The sequence below is a fragment of the Falco cherrug genome, chromosome 4, assembly GCF_023634085.1.
Source record: "Falco cherrug isolate bFalChe1 chromosome 4, bFalChe1.pri, whole genome shotgun sequence".
Taxonomy (NCBI): Eukaryota; Metazoa; Chordata; class Aves; order Falconiformes; family Falconidae; genus Falco; species Falco cherrug.
The window spans coordinates 101,793,386-101,814,055 of NC_073700.1; the positions used below are offsets into that span (position 1 = coordinate 101,793,386).

General features: G+C 39.2%; 1 long non-coding RNA gene across 3 annotated transcripts in view; it reads left to right on the forward strand.

The window, feature by feature from the left end:
• Positions 1-20,670, forward strand: part of LOC114017725 (uncharacterized) — a 31,044-nt gene that overhangs the window by 3,828 nt on the left and 6,546 nt on the right. The window contains exon 2 of one of the 3 annotated variants that reach the window (XR_008732260.1): positions 1,725-1,872. The exons of the other annotated variants lie outside the window; for them this stretch is intronic. This is a non-coding gene — a long non-coding RNA (uncharacterized LOC114017725). The remainder of the gene's footprint in view (positions 1-1,724; positions 1,873-20,670) is intronic. 3 annotated transcript variants of the gene reach the window in all.

Sequence of the window (20,670 nt, forward strand, 5' to 3'; positions counted from 1 at the left end):
CCTTTGTGGATATGCATAAATCAATTAATCCAGCTGTAAACTGATACAAGATTGTCTGCAAAGAGCTTTGCACCTATGTAACTGTAACGAGGTTTCTAATTGATTTGAATTAAAACGGCCCAACTCTTGTGTTTAGACAAGGCCTTCATCTAGCATTTCAGTAACAGTAGAAACTTGACTTAATCCTGACAGTGTTCTACTGGTGATTTCTCCTTTTCCTTTCCAAGACTTTAGACATGCGTTGATGTTCCTCTTCTGCTTCTCCTGTTTTAATTATCCTACTTAATTTCCCTTTTCCATGACCTGAACAATGGTAAAAATCACTCTGGCTTGCACACACAGGCCTGCAAGGTGTTACAATGCTTTCTGCTCTCCCCAGCCAACACCTGGCATACTCTGCTGCTGCCAGCACCTTTTTTATCAACCTTGTCTTCACTTCTTGTGAAGAAATGGGGGTTTTCCCTCTGGTGGGCTGGTACCACCTCTGCAAAGTCCCCATCCCTTGTTAGAAAAAACTGAGGGAGAGGCACAGACTGAGACTTTCTTTAAATAAATTAAAAAATACCGTATTCAAGTTATAGATGTGTATATTCTAACCCACATCCATAAGTGCTGTGCAACATTTAAAATCTGCGGACCTCTGAAGTACCTTTCTTGAAGTGTTGTTTTGTCACCTCTAGTGTTTGCAAGCACCTTAACGAAAACTTGGTTGTTCTTGGCAAATGCTGCAGCCAAGTGTTTGTGCAAAACTTTCATCTTATTCCTTCTTGTAAGAAGAGATGTGCTGCCTTGGGGATGATCAGCAAAAAATAAAATGTTAAGAAAGGCCATTTTCTTCAGGGACATCACTAAATGGCCCATCAAATAGCTGAACACTGGTGTTTAGCATGTAAATGGTAAGTCCTCAGAAGTTGTAGATACTGGGTCTTACTAAAATGTTACGTTGGAACAGCAAAGCTGCTAAGGGAACCGGCTGGAGGGTAAATCTAACCTCTGGGGAGTGGAGTGAGAGATATATCCATTTCAAATATATGGGATCTGTTACTGCTTAGTTGTGATGAAGGTGAATTCTGACACTGGATTCAAGTGAGAGGGGAGAGCAGAACACAGGAAAGAAGCATTCTGGTGTTAGCTGTAACACCAGCTGCATGTTACAGCATCAAGTGAGATGTGGAAACAGCAAAGAGCAGAGGGACAGAGGAAGAAAACTGGTTTTATGTTGTTGTTTAAAGCCTGTTGAAATCTGTGGGTGTTATTTGTTGATACAATTTTGACCACCCTTCAGTTGTATTTTTCTTCATTGCCTCCTTCAGACCAGAACATTCCACAGAGTTCCTGGTAGCAACTGAATGTAGGGGAAGGGGAAGAAGGTAGTTTGCACATTGTCTGTGAACTATTACCATAGTTCATCAAAGCTTAACTCTTCTGATTTTAGTTTGGCTTATAAATTAGAGCAAGTTGTTTAAGGTGGTAAGTTCTACAGTATTGAAGATACTTCAGTATCTAATTTAGTAGGAAAAAAAATGTAATGGTGAAGTATAGTATCAGCAAAGGATTCCCCATGCCTGAAAATTTCTCTTTAAGTATTGTGCAGTATTTTTCCATAATTGGGCTTGTAGTCCAAACTTGCATAGCCTTGAGGAAAAAGAAGTTTACAAAGAATTGTTTCTAGTGCTTTTCTGTTGCTAGCAATTCAAACTAATTGTCTTCTTGCTGTTTTCTAGACTACTTGTAGATATTTTTCTCTTCAACTGCTACATTAATAACTACATCAGAATTGCAAAGGAGTTTAAGTCATTTTGTTGTGGAGTGAAACGTGCCAAAATGCACAATGCAATACAAAAGAGGAGCTTATGGGTGATTTGGGATAAGGTAATTTCAACCCATCCTCACATACAGATCTGAAGTGAGGACTGCATCATTGTCGAGAACAGAATTCAGCAATGACTACTTTATGATTTAATATGACTTGAATTTTTTTTGGCTGTCATCAAATGGTTAGAGGCTTCAAAAGTGGAAATACTGCTGTATTGCAGAAAAGTTAAGAGGCTTTTAGTGACTTCTGTCCACATGTGAACTGAAGCACAGTGGTCTGTGATGTCTAATCTGTAGGTCTTCAGTTCTTGCCACAGGAATCTCTTTTTGTAACTGACTGTAGCACTTAAATCTACAATAAAAAAAAAAAAATCAAAAACACATGCCAGAAATTCATCTGGATAACAATAAATCTCAGTTTCATCTGGAACAATGAATCTTAATGTTTAAAACCCTATCCTGAGAAAACTGATCCCACAATAGTTAATCCTTACTGCTAAAGTCTCTTCTTATGCATCCCTCCTTTAAATATTTGTTCCACTTTTGTAGGTCTTAGGACACTGAAATCCATATTGATACTTCATTCCAGTTACTGATGGTGCTCCCAGACCTAAAAACCCAGTTAGTATTTCAAATTAATCTCCTAAAAGAGAATTTCTAACTGCAAAAGGAAAGCAGCCACATAAACCTGATGCAAAAATAAAGATCCTTTTCTTGACTATATAACAAGTACAACTGCAAAAACAGGACAAGAGGATGCCAAAGCACCTGAGCCACCGTTCAAGGCAGACACTTGCAGGACATACTGGACCAGTTACGTGGCTGTTATGTGCCCTGTTTTCCTTCCTTGATGTAGCAATCAGCCTAATGTAACAAACCATCTCATAACTTTAAAAAGCCTCTGTTGTTTTCTGGTGTGAATGCTGTTCTCTAGAACTTGTTTTTTCCTCTTACACTCTCTGTACTTCTGCATTTAAAAACACTTTGGGAGGTTGCATGAAATTGTCTTTAACATGAAGATACAAAAATGCCTTAAAAATGCTGATTTAATAGCTCCCCTGGCACATGCATGCTGTCTGCCTGTCTCCTCCCCCCATCTTTGTGGGATTTTTGCCTCATTTTTGCATGGAGCCAGTGCTGCTTGAGACCATCCAAAGTTACTGGCACCTGTGTGGTAACTCTCATGTCAGTATTTCTTTTTTCTGAGAGAGAACAGATGCACATTGGTTTTGCACAAAGGAGTATGATCAGCGTTGCTTTAGCTTCTTTGTGCTGTGGAGATCACACAGTAGGCATAGCCAAACTGTTGACCTTCAAAATCATGGGGATGAGAGATGAACAAATCTTCCAACTGTTCCCTGTACTGGTGCCTAAAGTGTGGACCATTGGGATAAATTTTGATACTGTACATAAGAGCCTTTTCAACCACATAATCTACCGTGTCAGACATACATTGTTAAGGTGGGGGGGCAGCAGCAGGGGCAGACACACCAGGATAGCACCAGCATCCAAACTGTATGAGAGCTTCCATGCTTACTCTTGTCTTCTGACATCTAACAGACACACAATGTCACGAAGACCTTATCAACATTAATTTGAGAGAGATGTATTTTGTGAATGTAGTTGCTGTCTGTTAAGTGCATGGTATAAAGTTCAATTCTTGTAGGCTGCAGGGAGTATCTGTCATGGAGCAGTTCCTCCCCTTTGTCAGTCCTCCTCTGCCTTTGGCGTTCCCTCAGTTGTTTCTAAATCTTTTTGTTCCCTCCCCCTCTGTCTAGCTGGTGTTTTCTTTTCTTAGACATGTTTTCATAAAAGTGCCACCAACTTGGCTGATAGGCTCAGCCTTGACCTGCAGTGGGTCCATTGCAAAGCCGTCTGGAACCACTGATGTCCAGCATATGGCAGCCCCTGACCTCTCCCTATAGAGGCTGTCCCTCCAGTCTCCCCATTACCAAAATCTTGCTACGTGCATCCAATATAGATTTCCAAGTCCACACAGGCAAACTGGATAGGGTATGTGACCAAGCCATCTGCATCACAGTATCTTTTTGCTGGTTGCCAGGAATTTTTTACTTTACTCGAAGGTCTTTTTATTACTTACTATTCTTGTTTATAAAACACCACACGTTAAATATTACAGAATCATAGAATCATTTAGGTTGGAAAAGACACAGAGGTTGTATGCATTTATGGAGTCACACAACTTTTTCTTTTGAGAGGATGTTATTTATTAATATTGAGAATAAATTCAGGAATTTCTAAGATAATGGGCTCTCTTAGAGAAAATACCCCCATTATCTTGACATACAATGTTCTTTAATTTGCTGAATCGGTTTTACTTACATCTCCTTCATGTGACTTCCACTTGAAGCAAAGATATACTCTGTGGGTTTTATTGCAGGCAGATGGTAAGATTTGTGTGGAAATCCTAGGCAATTTTTATTGGGCTGTTAATTACTGGCATTTGAATTATTAGGCATGGTAATCTTTTCTTATTTCTGCAACAATTATCCTTCTTCTGGAAAGAAACGTGACTTGTATTAGTCTGTGACTTCCTAGGTTTCTTCATTAACTTATTGTGTCAGGCAACAGCAGGGTGAAGACTGTTCAAATGCTCTTTTAACAGCATTAGAGTAATTTTGTCAGGCTTGGGAAAGTTTCGCTGTAGTGACTCCACCCTACTGTGGCCTGTAACTTAGCGTGCATTGTCCTAACCTAAACTGTCAAGTAGAAGTTTTATGTAGTTTCTTCTAATGTGATGGGAGCGAATTTTTATTAATACAGTCAATACTGGCTCTCACAGCTAGAAACTAGGAAAGCTGTGAATATTAAGTGCAAAGACTGACCATCTTTTGTGTAATTCTCTATTTTAGTTGAGATAGAGATATGCTTCTGAAGATCAGCCAGAACCTCCAGAGTATTATAAGCACTGTCCGTCAGCATAATACAGTTATGTTGTGGAGTACTATAGAGACTCCTAAACATTCAGAAATGCAAGGTCAAACCCTGAGTGCTTTTAGGTGTTCAGTCCTGAATCATATCCATTTATGATGGCAAAGAGTTTTTTTGTCTGTCACATATTAGAACAACCTGAAGAATGGCAGATTCCCAGCGGGATGAAAAAATGAAATATCAATATTTTAGTTCCTCTGTCTCCATATAGTAGCATTATCCTTTTACTTATGCAGTCAACCTCATGGCACTTAGTTTCTTGATAAGGAAGCATTCAGCTTCTGAAGCACTAGTGCTAGGTAGGTCTGTTAGAAATGTATACGTAAGCTTTCCTTTTCTCCAAGATGAGAGATAGAATTGTAACTTGTTCCACCCATCCTTGAGAAATAAATACCTTTCAATGCAGGTTTTAAATATGGTAATTAGACATACTTGTGCTTTATCTTAAGTTCATTTTGGAAGCAGTACTCTCATCATTCCTAATCATCACTTTTTATTAACTGTTGGGAAGGCACCCTTTTGTGTATTGGGAATTAACTGTAATTAGGTTCTATCTCACTAAAGCACTGCTATGTAAACCACTTCACCTCTTGTTTAACTGAGAAACTGAATGTGGAAAGACTTAATGTTAACAAGGAAAGAATGAATATTTAAATTGGCCAAACAGTATTATGGCTCTTCTGAGCCTCTTGGTACATAGTTACTGGCATTGCCTCCTTTCCTCTGCTCATGTAGTCCTTACTTGCAGGCATCTGCAAGGCTTGAAAAATGCTCTGGAGTTATAAATAAAACACAGGCAGCAGAGTTGAGATGTTAAGTGTTCAAAACAAGCTCATCAGTGTATATATGTCACAAGCAAACAAACACTGTGTGTTTCAACCCGTGTATCTAGTCAGTTCTGAATTTTTGGAAAGATACAGTTTCTTAGGCCTAACTTACATATGATAGAGCTTTTTCCCGTTGGAGGAACCGAACCACAGGGGCCAGTTCTTCTGGTAACAACACTGTTTACAGATTTCAAAGTGTGGTCAGTGGGTCTCCATCGTGGCTGCCTATAAGGTGTTTGCAAAAGGAAGCATAGCCTTAGATTGACTATGGAGAAATACATCTTCACTGAAAAACTTCTTGGGGTATAAGAATTGAAAAGGGCTGAAAACAGCTATTCTGTTGCAGTGTTTATGCTCTTGGTCTAGTACAGGGTCTTCTGCTGTGAGTGAGGAGCTGCCCCAGTCCTGCCTGCAGATGAATAGAGTTCACATGTAGAGTAGAACAACTGTAAGGATGCGATAGTGTATTTTACTTTTTAGACTGTTTTGAATGTCTGTCCCTAAAACTAGTAAAATCTACTTTTCTTAGGGCTCTGAAGAACAGAATTCTGCAGATTGACATATGTTTTGGTTTGATGGGAGATGAACTTCTATTCTTAAACCATAATACCAGATAGGCCAAAATATCCTGCACTTCAGCTGTGTTACAAGGGTACTGACTGTGATACCTGAAGCAGAAAGGAAGAAAACTATGATGATAGTTGTGCAAGACTCGACTTCAATTGTTTAAATCCCAAACTTTTATCCTGTGACTGTGGTGGAGGGAAAAGAAAAATGCCTGTGCCTTAAGGAGCACATATGAAATCCTAATCAGCAGGAGCATTCTTGGTGCTTAGCTACCTGGTTAATCTAAACAACTTGCCTACAGTAATAAAGTTAAGCATTTCTTGCTGTGAGTTTTCAAATTCTTTTGAAGATAGAGTTGCTTGGATTCTGACTGGGCTGAATCCATGACAGAAGAATGGAGACTGAAAGGAGAAAAATCTGTAGATTTTCCTGTGAAGGTTTCGGTATAGGTGAGTTGAAGTGCTGCCAGAGCACACTTACGGTGACGTATGCGTTAAGACTTGTGTCTTTTATATCGTGTCCTTCCTAGAAGCCAGGAAGATGATGCTGTTGCTGACTCTTAATCAGAATCAGAGTGATAACTTCTTGCAGAAGCACTTTGGTTTAGATATTGGATCAAGAAAGCATTTTTCTTGACATTTTTCTAGGTATGTTGTTCCCAATCTCATTTTTTCTAGGAAAATTAACACAAGATCTGTGATGTAAAAAAAAAAAAAAAAAAAATTGTTGTGCTCCCTTTAAGAGATCAGGTTGCCTTGGATATTTGTAGCTTGGTTATATATCTGGATATAACAAACAGACAGTTTTGAGGATTCTCTCTAACAATGGATGAGGTGAGGATATCCCTGCAGATTCTCGATGATGGGAGAGAAGTTGCTTACAAGTTGGGAATATTTTTATAAGATCCATTTTTATAAAATCTATTTTGGCCTGTTTTACTTGAAGACTGTAGTTTTAAAATTTTTGAAATGTGTAAGCCTTAAGTTGAGCACTTAAGCTTGTATTTTTCTGTAAGCATGTGAATAGCTCCATTGAAGAGCATGGAGCTAATCTTGCACTGAAGTGTTTTGCTGAATTGAGTCCCTAAAGAGTTTAATGCATGCAAAGAAAAATATATCAAAATATATGAGCATTTTTCCCAGGTTTGGTGAAAATACTTTTGCTTTCTGTATGTGCTTCTTAGTATATGTTTCCCTTGAATGCAGTTTGAATATAATTCTGCTGTTCAGCAACCCAGATGCAAGAAGCATAACATAAATACCTTTCCCTTCCCTCCCCCCTCCATCCCTCAAAGTTGCATTTGGCAGGTGTATCATGATATATATTGATGTTACTATTTTATTAAGGACTTATAAAATGCTGGACAGTAATAAGGTACCTTTCAGCAGCCTAAGGGCTGGATTTGTGCACTGTTCCATACTGTTACATAAGCACAGAGAAAGCGCAAGGCATCACCTGCCCTCCTACTCCAATCCAATATAATACTAGTCATTGTGCTCAAACTCTATTATCACTCTGCAAACAGGATTAAGCCACTGTTGTCAGTAAGAGTTATTCATATTTATTTTGGAAGAATCAGCCCACAGAAGTAGTCTCAGATTATTTTTGGTGATGGAGGTGTATATGCTCTCAAGTAGAGGCATGGGATGTATCCTGAGGGAGGTGAGTGTGTGAGGAACCCAAAGTTACTCAAGACCCACCCAGCTGTAATCAAGAGTAGCTGATAGGCACAGCCCAGTTATTACTTTTTCTGTTCTATAGGAAACTCTCTGTGGTTCCAGTATATGACCCTTTTATTCCCTGGGGACAGGACAAAGCAATAGCTGGGGCTATTACCACTCCAGAGTCAGCCACAGCTCTCTGCTGTAACAGATGAGTAGCTGGGGTCATGCAGAGCATTATCTGCTAACATTTCCAAGGAGGGATTTGCATTTGAGCTCCCAGGAGTGTCTCAGACTGCACTCCCTGTTGGAGCAGGGATTGATAACTGAGACCCTCTGTTCAGTGTCTTTTTTTTTTTTTTTTTTTTTTTGGATTGTAGGTGGCCTGAATTGCATGGCAGAGCAGCTTTCTCATAAGTGGCTGTAGGTGGAGCTCAAGGTGATAATGTTAACTTTAGACATTTTGGCAAATATCCCAGGTGAGACTGGGAAGCCTCCAGGCCACTGTGTCATTTCAGGAATTCTTACTGATGTGATCAATAATGTATTGCTTTAACTTGACTAGTAGATATACAACTCAAATCAGGCTTAAATAGTTATTGTGTGACCTTCATTTGCCTGTATGACTTGGGTATGACTTTGCTGGGTGTATAGAAAGTTGTGTTAGACAGTGATCAAATGTAAGCATGTCAGGAAGGGTAATGTTTTAGAAGTGTGAATATGATATAGTACTTGTGAAATGGTACTTAAGTCTAAAGAATTGATTTTATTTTGTTGCAACTTTAGAACCATTAGTGGACTTGTCAGACTTCTCAACCTTATTATCTCCCAGAATAATGAAGGACAGAGTTTTCATAAAATGTTGGTTTTCATTTTATTGGTTAAAACAAACAAACAAAAAAAGTAATTGGTCATCTTCATGTACTATATGATTCATGGAATCTAGAGATAGGAAAGACCTGTCAGGTTACATAGTCCATCACCTTGCTCCTGCAAAATGGTTCTGTACCATTAACTTTTCCAGAAATCTATGCAATTTAGTTTTAAATATCTCTGCAAGTAACAGGATTTTGACTGCTTCCCTAGGGAAGTTATTGAACACCTTTTTCAAAACTATTTCATTATATTTTACTTTCTATTTAGCATACATATATAGATAGGTAGATGGATATAGATATATTTTGAAGGACAGCAGTTTGTTATCTGATCTTTTCTGGGCTAGGTAGCGAGAAAAAAAATTATTTTCCAGTCCAATGCTATATATATCCAAGTGCCTTAGCAAATGTTGAGGTTTTGCAGTTATGTTTTCATGTATATTTTGTTGCAGTAAGGGCCCGCCCCCCGAAGAGTGAGAGAAGATATACTGTTGAAACAAATTCAAATATATCCTGACTAAAAAATAAAAAGCTTCTCTTATTACCATAACTTCTTATCACAGTCATTTAACGTACTGCTAATCGTAATGACAGGTAAACAAAAGACTAAGCAAAATGAGATTTGTAAATTTTATCTTTATTTTAAATTCATGTCTACATGTCTTTGCTACTCCTTAATAATTCTTGCTGCCAAGCACTCCAGATCTTTATAGGCATTCCTTCTGAAAGAACAATGTTATTGTTCAAACAAATTGCACACCCTTGTTCTTTTAATCTCTCTAAAAGATTAAAGATCAAGAAGAACATTAAAGAGCCCTAAAAAGCTAACATTCGCTTTCATTTTGGTTTGCCCTTTAATGAAACTAGTACTCTTTCTGCTAGAAGGTGCAACAGAAATTATTTCTAGTGTTTTAAAACACTGTAGCACATCTATTTGCCCATAAATACAATTATTTGTCACCTCTTTGGGACAACTTACCTCCTAACAGTGGCATGCTGTGTAAGAGTGTAACAATGAGAGGATGTTTAATAGAAATCTCAGAATTGAAAACAGGTCAGTTTAAATAAACAAGCCTAAAAATATAGCTTGCTAAAGCAGTTCATATCAAACTAAATATAGTATTCTCTCTAATTTAAAAATTATATATATATCTTTAATATTAAAACTTTAAAAATAAAACTTTTATTCACATTCTGAATAGCTAGAATCCCAATAGATGAAGGTCTTCCAATAGTTCTAGTCTTGGTAACAGTATCATTCATGGTTACAGTTTAGCAGGCTTAAGTTCCTTAATGAATTGTACCTTAATGAAATAACATGATTGCCTACATAGCTGTAGATTAGTTCATGACCAGAAAAGGGATTGAAACTCCTATGGCCTTTATCCTTTAATTACATGCAGCAACTTCCTGATATTTCCCTTCTATATGATAAGGGCCTTAGACTTGCTTGCCTCCCTTCCCAAAAATGTTCATGGACTTATGCCCATGCTAAAATGTTTTAAGTACTTAATGACTTATAAAGTAAGTTGGATTGGACATTTGTCTAAGTTCTTTTCTAAGGACTTTAATTTTATGCATAGGATGCCTGTGGGATATTTTGCTTGAAGAAAGTAAAAACATGAAGTGAGGTAAAAATGAATCCATAAGAAAGTAGTGCTCCCATCTGAGGAGAGTTCTACTACTTTTGCTTGTTGAAATTGTGAAGGCAAAATAAGCAAATGAACAAGCTTGTTGCCCAGGAAGCTAAAACCAGAAATATTCGAAATTTGTGTGGTATTCCTGAGAAGAACCTCTCGGACTGGGATCAGAACCTCTTGGACAGGGATCAGTGAGAAATCTTCCCACCAAAGCTTCAGGTGACTGAGGAAACATGCTGTTCACTGGTTAGGAATTTAGTGGATAACCAGGACAGGTGGAAGTGAAAATCATCCTGAGCAAATGTGATTAGATGCTAGAAACATCGCCAAATTTTCATTAATCAGGCTTTATGTCCAAATGGCAATTTCCAGGAAGTAAAATCTTATTTCCTTTATCTTTGTCTCTTTCCTGCTTTTATCCCGAGCATTTTTTAATTTTTAAAGCTGATGAATATCCACAGTCATCTCTCATATCATACATCTATACTGCAATCTAGCAATGTCGTTATAGCTCCTCGTGATACGCCTGAGCTAGCTTTAAAACAGCTAGCTTGGGTACCAAGCACAGCATAGCCAGACAGGGGCCTGGAGTTCAATTTAGGCTGTTTGATGTATTTAGGTTTTAACAGTCTGTACTGAGACTCATCCTGCTTTGGGGTGGACTTTTGTCAGTCACCAAACAGGTTAGTTAAGTCATCTTGGATATGTATACCCAAGCTATGCTGCCTAGTGGCAAACCAGCATATTCTTTATTCCACTCAAAGTTGCATAGGGTAAAGAAAGGTCAGTGTGTACAGACTCCTGTGGAGGGAATAAAGACATTCACAACATCTAAGTGATCTGTGGTGGCTTCAGACTGAAAAAAATTACAATACAGGAGTTCATCACTGCCTTGAGAGTTTATAGTATTTGATTTCTCTCCCCAACAGGTGCATAAATGACCAAATTCTGACAGAGCAATGGATTTGGATAAATCAACTTTAACAGAGAATTTTATGAGAGTCTAGAGTATTCAGCCCAATCCCCAGGTCATTTAGCATAGAAGCAATCAAGCAAACGAATGCCAATTTCTTATATCACTCACACCCTCCTTAGATTACTTTTCTGAGATTTATTTTTACAAGCTTACATTTTTATGTATATTTTAAGTATATTTTTATTACTGTTGACAGAAAAAGATATTTTTTGAGGCAGGATGTAACAATATTACAGTGTGCTGCCCTTTGTTCAATACTTTATTTTATTGTTTTTTCCTAGTACTAGTAACAATAATAATATTTAACACCTTTGTAGTACCCCATGTATTAAAAAGAGCTTTGCTGCCGACAACTCAATATCTTCTGTAGGGTAGCTAGATATTTTATCTGCATTCTAGAGATAAGCTGAGACAGATCTTTAATGGCTAGCCTTTGGAAATTATCCAAATTGTTGGTCTTTGGATTCTTTGTTGTCCATTTCTAATTTCCAAACGTTCCTAGCACACTCTTCGGTTACCTTCAACAGTGGAATCAATTATAACTCTGAAAGTAGGAACTAAGAAGGATAATTGAGGGGGTGTTTGCATTTGAGTAAGATGGCCTTTCCTCATACATGCATTCTCTCCTCCAGTCTCCAGCTGTTTCATACCATACTCAGTGTATGCTCCATCCACCTTACAGCCACAGCCTTACTGCTGCAAATATCGGTCTCCAGAGACTCTAGAGAGCGTCTGGCCACTCTGCTTTTCATTCTCACTTTTATTCCGTCAATCATCTCTATATTCCTGCTTATCTGCTGATTAATCCATGCATTCTCTCAATTGTTGTTCCTTCTTACCATTCTTCTACTCATACATTCGTATGCTTGCTTGCTAACAACTGAAGAATCTTAGTTATATAAGCACTATGAATTTACCAGTCCAAAAGAATATTCAAATTACGAGCAGTGTTCCATCATATGTTACATCCCCTACTTGCTACCACCTTATTTTGTGTGCCGGTGTTCACATTTGGTTCTGCTTTCCTTCCTTCCTATGCTTACATTTCCTCCACACATACACATCTGTTTTCTGTTCTCCAATCAATGGTAAGATTTAGCTGCTTAAAACCACTGATGTATTTGTGGGTATGTAGAGGTAACAATCAGAATGAAAATACCATCAATTTTATCCTTTTATGATAAATTTTATAAAAGAACCTGTCACGAGAGTATTTCTAGTCCAGGAAAAAAGCAGAAGGCAGCATGAAAGACTGTCATGTGGGACCTTGTGGGACCTGTACTTGTATTATTTCACAGTGGAAGGCTGATGAGTTTGGTGTATGATATTTAATATGCATTGAAAGATGCATGTATTTTTAGGATTTCTGCAGATGCTGCTTATATATCAATTTATTATGTGGGATAGCATCTGAGGGTTTTTATCACTGAGTTTTAATCAAAACTGGGTAGAAAATAAAATTGGATAATCCTTTTTTTCATTTGTGGGGATTTTTTTTTTAATAGTTCATCTCTTCCAATGTTGGTTTAAGCAAAAAATTTCTGATCTGAAATGGGCTTTTGAAAAAAGGTCTGATTTAAATATAGATAGAAAAAGACATTTTTTTACTGCTCTTTAGCGCATTCCAATGAAGTCTGCCAGTGCATGTTGATAATTATTTACAGAAAAATCCAGACAAATTTCTGTACATCTCCCCCTAAATATTTTGCAGTGCACCTTGAAAATATAGTCTTCCAGTAGCAGGTTTATGGTTAAAGTTGTAAAACAATTTTTATTAAAAGCTTTTAATGTTGGCTTTCATAAAGGAAAACTTTTTTCTTCTAAATTTTGGAGTGTGATGTGTAGTCGAAAGAAAGTACTTGGAAAGGATTCAGGTTTAACTGCAGAAGCTGGTTTTTGAGAGGATGGAAACTGAAAAGGAATTGTCATTTTTACAGCAAAAGACTTGGCTTTTTGAAAAAAAAAAAAAAAATGTCTTGTCTGGAGACTTAACACTCTTGATTAGCATGAGAAAGCATCGGGGTTATTGTTAAGTAGGCAGGTCTTTCCCTATAAGACTGTGTTGATGCCCTGAAGCTACTAGAAGTACTTGAACGTTAATTAAAAAAAAACCAAACAAACAACTGTTTTTCTAAATCTTGCAAGGTTTAACAGCTCCCTTTTACAGATCTAGCAGAACTGTGGCCCTGGGAAGCAAGGGAAGAGAAAAAGGCATTGAAGCTTGTGTAGTTTCAGATGTCATACTTAGGTCTGTAAAACTTGCAAAGAGATGAGATCTCCAAGCCCGTTTAGTAGTTTGCTACTGTTGAAAGGAGGATTTCAGATTCTGTTCTACCTTGGTCCCACTTCTGCCCATGGTCCAACCTCTTTTTTATGGGCTGTTGCTTGTTCAACTACTCATGAGCTGATCCAGCTCATTAAGTCAGCAGAAAGCAATGTGGGTTTTTTTTTACTGAACCAGGCAGCCTTTTGCAGTTTTGTTTGTTGTATTTGTCATGGAAGAGTCTGAACAAACTCATAACGAGAAGACAATCACAATCCTGAAAAACATACAGTATTTTAGTTTAAATCAGAAGGCTTTAGGTATGTGCTTAAGCCATTACTGGTTCAGGGCCCAAAAAAGCAACAATTAACTTATCTTTTCCAGTAGAAAATACAATCAGGATATTCTGATGGGCACAGCATACCAGAATTGCAGAACCATGGTCTCTGTTCTGCAGTCCCTGTCACCCCAGAGTAACTGAGAAGCAGAGTTGTTTTTTTCATTTGAAGGTCTGCTTGGATGCTAGGATTTCATAAACACTAAGGAAGTCAAGGTTAAATTAGCTTCCTCTTTAGTTTTAAAGCTGGCAGACTTTCCTCCCCTTAACCCCTCTAGTTTTAGCCCCTGGTGTTGTCCTGGAAGTTCAGAGACAGATTGCATTCTCTACCTTGTTCATAAATGCAACTCCCTCCCTACTTTTGTACATTTTGCTCTGTAATAGGAAAGTTATATTTCCGTTCTAATGAAAATGATGATGTAATGAGTCAACCAACAGGAATTATTAATGAAAATGCTGAAGTCTTCATTCCATAATGGAAAAAGAAAAAAGTGCTAAGGTAAGCTTTGCTATAGCTTTTTAGTTTTTCTGCTCCTTTAACAACACTGGTAGCATGAATGTTGTTTCAGACATAATGTAAATAACGAAATGGCTTTGGATTTTGGTACGAAGTATCTTTTTATTTTATTCTTTTAAGTGAGGAGAAAGTTTTTGAAGCATGGTTGTTACTGAATTGACATGTACTTTATTTCTGCAACTATACTAAGACATCAGTAAAATATGATGTGAAAATAGTAAGCCTCCCAAAAGGCCTAAATTAGACACGACATCCTTGTAGGTGCATGTGTTCAAGAGCAAGATATTTTAAGACCTGTATTTTAATCTAAATATGTGTTTGCTATTAGCAACAGAGGTCAGGCCTTCCCAGATTATCCTGTGCACAAGGAAAATCCAAGTTTGCTTCTTTTGACGCATAATATGGATGCTTTTACCCTTAGCTACTGACAGTGGTGAAGACAAAGGGAATTGAAGCAATGGCTCAGTATCCTTTAGCCTGGTTCCAGCCTTTTTTTTCACCTCTTAAGTATAGAGATATTCTCTGAACTGTAATTACTATAACCTGTCTACAGTGATATGATGCTCATTACTGCATGTCATATGAGGAACTCGAGAAACTATCTCTTTGTAAGGAAAGCCTATTTATGATGCCTAGTATTAAAATTTAAAATGCATATTCTTACATTACCTCTTGAGGACAAGGAAGCCTTGTATGAGGGAATGAAGTCTTATGCACACCCCAAATATGAGTATCTGTAATAGCATTTGTTCTATAGAAAGTAGAAGCACAGAAGGAACTTGATACACAATAGAAAGATGACAATGGTAAGTTCGCTGAATTTACAATAAACAAACTGGTGCATACTTTGACTCACGTATCAATTATACTATAAAGCCATGCGGTTCCTTCCCCTCTGGAAATGGGATGTTTGGGTTGTTGAACATCCATTTGTCCCATTGGCTTTCTAATACCACACAATAACTAGACTGGGTAGAAGTTGTCGATGATGGATTACACAGATTACAGAAATGAAAAAAAAAGAAGAGGTTTGTGTTTTGTTTTGTTCGACTCCAACAGTTGAATGTTGGAATGAAAAAAAAAAAAAAGCTGCTTTCTTGAAATGTCAATAGTTTACAGCTCTTTAATTATAAATCTTAACTTTGATCTAAATGCCTTCCACAATTGTTGAAGTTTCCTAAAATCTAAAATATTGGTGTAAGAGTAGCTAAACAACAATGTGAGAAGTACAGAAGGAGCCTCACTTGAGTGTCACAAGAAGACTTATTTGTTCCTGAATCTTGTTCTTCAGTATACAGGTCTGGAGTCATTGTGATTACTTACTATTTGTTGCCTTTGCAGATGAACAAGCCATGTTGCAACTGTTTTTAGAAATGTTTTGTTCCCATTAATTTAGCAGTCACTTTTCTTTTTGTAGAGTTTCCTCATTTCAGGACTTGAGATTTGTCTTGATATGGAGCAATTCATGAAAATTAATGTGAGTCAACCAAAGATGTGACTTAGAAATAGATCAGTTAAACATCATTAAAACCTCCAAGGACCTTCTTATCCAGAATTCAAGTGGTCCTAATTTAATTTAATTTACTTCTACAGTGAAGTTAGATCATTCAAATGTAATTCTAAAGGAGAACATCCACATTAGGGTTTAATGCAGTTTTACAGCTTCTCTTTAAAGTAACATTTTTAGTTAATTCACTTTCCTGATTGTCCCCGTATAAATAAATCCCTAATCCCACAAGTGTTTTTAGTTCTGGCTAATCCTTGACACTTCTTAATAAGGGACTGCATAATCCAGATAGCGTCTATACCAATTGCTGAGCTGGAAAACATCCAATTTTCAGTCTCTGCTGCATCTGGTAAGACTTTGTCTCTGACTATTCAGCTTTACCAGCAAACTATAGGGCAGTTGTAAGACAGGCTAAACCTAAGGCAATAGGTTTTTGTTCCCCAAATCAATTAGCTAATACTAATACAATCAGACTCTCAGCTATTAATCAAACTGAAAAGCTTTTAAGTTGATCTGCAGGGGATATCTTTAGCATCTTCGTACAAACTTTTGCTGACAGGTGAACCATTTTCAGTTAAATGTCACAGCGTCAAAAGGTGCTTGAAGCTTGCTGTAATGCTGAGGTGTAATTATTGGATGGAGAGCTTGAGAAGTCTGCGTAGGGGGAGATTTAAATTCCATACTGGTTTTCTTAGGTGTCAGTCATCAAAAGCTGCCTACAGGATGTATAGCATCAGTATATGCTTCAGCAGGCAGCTCAGTACCTCAGGCATTTAGGTAATTTTATGTGCTTATGCCATTATATATTTCTCCAAGAGGACTTAATGCTGATAGGAAATTATACGATTCGAGCTTTGGTGTGAAACCAAATCTGAACTGTTATGCTTCTGTTTTGTTTGCTTTTAAGTGGATCTTTGATGTAAAGACACAGAGATGAAGTACAGATACATAGGGATCACGCTGTGGAAGTAGAGTGGCCCTTATGGTATGTAGGGATGTGAATTTCAGCCTTGTGACAAAGCTGTATGATTGATCCTGCTACGCGTGGGCCCTTGGTCATTTGTGTTCAGGAGCTGAAAGTAATGAAGTGGGTTGACAGATGCATCATTCATTTGCATACAAATGGGCACAGAAACAGTGCTCTTACCCATGCTGGCCTTAAGAACTGCCAAATTCAGAACAGACTTTTGAGCTGAATTGCTTTTGGATTCTATCGGTAATATTGATCAGTTCTCCACTAACTACAGTGGGAGTGAGGACATCTAACTCACATGTAGAACCCTATGTTGGATGTCTTAAACTAGAGGTAAGTCCCATCCTCATAACTTTTTACTGAGCATCACATGGATTCTTTGATCTTTGGATCTGTGTATGAGCTATAACATGGTGATACAGTAAATCCAACATTAGAGCTCTTAGTCTTGGATGGAAACCACCCTGGCCACAAGACGAAACGCCCCACTCACATGGCTCAGACTTCTCTGAAATTTTTTTGCAGGCTAGGTTTGCTCCTGTTGACTTTATGCTAGCTGGGGATGGATGATCTGTATCACTTCAATTTTGGGGGGAAGCAGCTGCATCTGTAGTGACATAGAGTTATCACAAAAGCATGAAACCAATATAAGCTCCAAATTGTGTCATCTAGGAAGTTCAATAGAACTGTGGTTACGTGCCCACAGTTAAGACAGAAGGAATGTTTACTGCTATGTGACCTAGCATTATGCAGAACTACAGCTCCACATCCCACTGAAATAGGAGTATAGGCTTTTCCTCTTGTGGGAAAAAAAACAACCCAATAATCTTTGGAAAAGCTTCTGCTAATTACACTTCTATTTTAGACCTCAGACAAAAGAAGGCCATTTCAGTGGCTAGGTGCCTACTACCCTTGTTCTGAGTCTGTAGTAGTGCAATAGCATCATTATCACTTCTTCCTTCAACACCAAGTTTTCCAAAAAGTTTTCCTATCCACATATTTAAAAAGGCCCTCAAACCTTAGCTTCTCAGCTCTGATAAATCATAGCCTGAGGTGGTCTGGTGGGAAAATAAGAAGCCACTGAATAAAGAAAATGCTGAAATTTCACTTTCCATAGGGATTACCAGTTTCATTAGCCTCGGTGAAAACCGCATTTCACTAAATTTAGAGATGCAGCAGAGCTCAATACAGATAATGCATTTAATGTATGCTCTGGGTGGTGAAGTTGAAACTATTTCAAGTAATTTTCTTCAGTGTTGGATGCAGCCATTATGTAAGTTTCCTGATATCTTGGAATTTTTCTTTCTCAGAACAGCAAGTGATACTATTCCAAAGCAGCTAACATTCTCTGTCATAGAAACAGAATGGTTTGAGTTGGAAGGGACCTTAAAGATCACCCAGTTCCAATCCCCCTGCCATGGGCAGGGACACCTTCCACCAGACCAGGTTGCTCAAAGCCCCATCCAGCCTGGCCTGGAACACTTCCAGGGATGGGGCATCCACAGTTTCTCTGGAAAACCTGTTCCAGCGTCTCACCACTCTCATTGTAAAGAATTTCTTCCTTATATCTATCCTAAATATATCCCCTTGTAGTTTAAAGCCACTGCCCCTTGTCCTATCGCTACAGCCCCTGCTAAAAAAGTCTATCCCCATCTTTCTTATAAGCCCCCTCTAGGTGCTGGAAGGCTGCTATAAGGTCTTCTCAGAGCCTTTGCTTCTGCAGGCTGAACAACCCCAACTCTCTCAGCCTGTCTTCATAGGAGATGGGCTCCAGCCCTGTGATCATCTTTGAGGCCCTCCTCTGGACTCACTCCATCAGGTCCACGTCTTTCTTATGCTGGGGCCCCCAGAGCTGAACGCGGTACTCCAGGTGGGGTCTCATGAGAGCAACAGGGGAGAATCGTCTCCACAGACCTGCTGGCCACGCTTCTTTTGATGCAGACCAGGGTACGGTTGGCTTGCTGGGCTGCAAGTGCACATTGCCAGGTCATGTTGAGCTTCTCATCCACCAACACCCCCAAGTCCTTCTCCTCAGGGCTGCTCTCAATAGATTCTCCTCCCAGCCTGTATTGATACCGAGGGTTGGTTGCCCCTGACCCAGGTGCAGGACCTTGTGCTTGCCCTTGTTGAACTCCATGAGGTTTGTACAGGCCCACCCCCCCAGCCTGCCAAGGCCCCTCTGGATGGCATCCCTTCCCTCCAGCACATTGACTGCACCACACAGCTCAGTGTTGTCAGCAAAGCTGCTGAGGGCGCACTCGATCCCACTATCCGTGTCGCCCACAAAGATGCTGAACAGCACTGGTCCCAGTATGAACCCCTGAGGAACGCTATTCGTCACTGGTTTCCACTTGGGCATTGAGCCGTCAACCACAGCTCTTGGAGTGCGACCCCTCCAGCCAACTCCTTATTCACCAAGTGTTCCACCCATCAAATCCATGTCTTTCCAGTTTAGAGACAAGGATGTTGTGTGGGACAGTGTCAAAACCTTTGCACAAGTCCAGGTAGATGATGTCAGTTGCCCTTCTCTTATCTACTAATGCTGTAAACCCATTGTAAGAGACCACCAAATTTGTCAGGCACGATTTGCCCTTAGTGAAGCCATGTTGGCTGTCACCAATCACCTCCTTGTATTCCATGTGCCTTAGCATAGTTTCCAGGAGGATCTGCTCCATGATATTGCTGGGCACAGAGGTGAGACTGACCAGCCTGTAGTTTCCTGGTCTTTTTCCTTTTTTTAAAAAATGGGGGTTACGTTTCCCCTTTTCCAGTCAGTGGGAACTTCACCAGACTGTCACAGCTTCTCAAATATGATGGATAGCAGCTTAGCCACTTCATCCACCAGTTCCCTTAGGACGCACAGATGCATCTCATCAGGCCCCATGAACTTGTGCACCTTAGGTGTTTTTGAACCTGATCTTCTCTGATAGTGAGCAGTGCATTCTCTCAGTCACTGCCTTTGCCTTCTGTGGCTTGGGTGGTGTGGCTGGAACGCTTGCTGATGAAGACTGAGGCAAAAAAATTAAGTACGTCAGCTTTCTCCCTATCCCAGGTAAATAGGTCTTCCATTTCACTCTGGAGATGGCCCACATTTTCCTTGGTCTTCCTTTTATCACCGATGTACCTATAAAAGCTTTTCTTGTTGCCCTTGGTATCCCTGGCCAGATTTAATTCTATCTGGGCTTTATCTTTCCTAACCTGATCCCTGGCTGCTTGGACAACTTTTCTGTATTCCTCCCAGGCTACCTGTCCTTGCTTCCACCCTCTCTAGGCTTCCTTTTTGTGTTTGAGTTTGTCCAGGAGCTCCGTGTTCATCCATGCAGGCCTCCTAGTTTTTTGCCAGACTTCCTCTTTGTTGGGACACGTTGCTCTTGAGCTTGGGGGAGGTGATCCTTGACTATTAACCAGATTTCTTGGGCCCTTCTTCCCTCCTGGGCTTCATCCTGTGGTACTCTACCAAGCAGATCACTGAAGAGGCCAAAGTCTGCTCTCTTGAAGGCCGGGGTAGTGAACTTGCTGTGTGCCCTCCTTGCTTCCCTAAGGATCTTGAACTCCACCATTTCATAGTCACTGCAGTCAAGGCTGCCAGTGAGCTTCTCTTTCCTCACTAGCCCCTCCTTGTTGGTGTGAACAAGGTCCAGCACAGTGCCTCTGTGTGACACAGGTGTATCATCATTTCACATAGCATCATGTTTTATAACCACCTGGTAATATAATGCCACAGTATGATGGTATGTGTGCTTCAAAGATGTTTTTTTCC